Below are 1,890 nucleotides of genomic sequence, written 5' to 3' on the forward strand. Positions count from 1 at the left end.
AACTCTACTCCCTACAGTGACCTTTTACTGTCCTGCTCTTCCAAGTCTCACAATAGGTCTCTCAGCACTAGCGTCTCTTACGTATAAACCTGACTTTCCTGTCTACCCAGAAACTCCCATCCACCCTTTAAATTCACCTTTTGTGAAAACTTGGACTGTTGGCAAATGCTTGAGGATTTTAAATATCTTCAAAAATTTAATCACTGCAACAATGTCTCAGGTAAATATGGTAAAATTATAATAATTTACATGTTAATCTATTTTTAAAGGTAGAATATGCTCTTAAATTTATAACTTGATAGAATAATCCATTGTTTACTGTCTTATTCTGTTGCAAAACAAGTTGCATTTTGCCAGTTGGTCCTTGCTTTTTATTACATGAATAGTTTCTCCCAGTAGCTAGATTCGCCAAAATATATGATCTTTCTATGAAAGACCCAGAATATCATTTTTCTTTCACCACAAATTGTTGGAGAATTATAGGGTCTAGCACAGGATTAACACCTCTGATGAAGGTCATGCATAAAAATTAAAATACCATTTTTCATCGTGCTGTGTTATACATTGCTTCTGAAGCTGCAGAGAAGTACTTATTATTTCTCTTCAAAAACATTGTAAATTTTGTTAATGCCAGCATCCTGCTATGCATGCCAATGCACTATTTGATATTTTTACACTCTGAATTCTTTCCTTTCCTAGAATAAAGGGCAAATGGATCAAGTCTTGACCTATATATTATGAAGCCATCTAAGTATCCTTTCTTTAGAAATGGGTCTGTGTATATGAAAGCATTAACACGTAATATATTTCTGTTCTCACCACTTTTGCAAAAGCTACGGATTCAGAAATGGAGCTGAGGCCATCCAAATACATTTTAATTAGACTAAATAATGCGTCAGTGACAATCTGCTTTATACCCAAGGGCACTGTCTTAGTTACTTATTTTAACCTGAATTCACAATGTTTACTCACATTGAGAGCCTAACATTTGAGTTAAGAGAATGAGGCACACTTTGAGTTTCACATCATGGGGCAAGGGCTGGCCACAGTGACTTCTCCGCATCTCTGTTCAAAGGAAGGCAAGGGTCTCAATGAGACAACAGAAAAGGCCTGTACTGTGATCTTTGCTGTGGGTCAGAGGAGACTGATACTCATGCATGAGAATCTAAAGGATGATCATTGTAGATACTCAGAAAGGATGTGGGATTCGGCTTTACTTGGAGCCTTTGTCAGGGATAAGCATAGATGAGTGTTTCCCTGGATACAATGTGTTACAGTATGATGAAATGATGCTCATATTCATTGTTCTCCAAAAAGACCACCTAGAATGAAAGGAAGAATTCAGAAGAAAGCAGCTCAGAGTAGACTATGTCTCACCTAGTGCTCAAGGGTCAGGTATGAGAAAACAGCGAGACAGATGGAGACCCCAGTGACGTGGAGAGCTTAAAGTTAGAAATTCGTATCAACCAGGGAGTCTCAAAGTGTCCTTTAAAGTGCCTAACTAGACCATGTGCCAGCCCCAGAGAATCCATGGCCAGACCACTTAGTGCTGGAAAATTCACAAATGTTTCACCCCCTACACCCATTTCTTTTCCTCCACTGGTCCCACTCCACCCATATCCAAACCAAAGAAGCCCTTTGAATGGGAAGGAGAGGCAGACAAATAAAGGAGAAGCTCACTGACCTTTGTACCTCAGGAGGGTAGTCTTCAGAAAGCCTAGGCTAGAGAAGGAGTGAAGCCATAAGTTAAAAAGCTATAGGCATTGGGGACATCTGTAATAGTGTCAACAATAAAAACAATATAAATAAAAAAATAAACAAACAAACAAATAAGAATGTGAACAAAATAAAAAGCTGTATATATTTGATTCTTATTCTAGACTGAACATA

The sequence above is a fragment of the Plecotus auritus genome (genome assembly GCF_963455305.1).
Source record: "Plecotus auritus genome assembly, chromosome: 4".
NCBI classification, from domain to species: Eukaryota; Metazoa; Chordata; class Mammalia; order Chiroptera; family Vespertilionidae; genus Plecotus; species Plecotus auritus.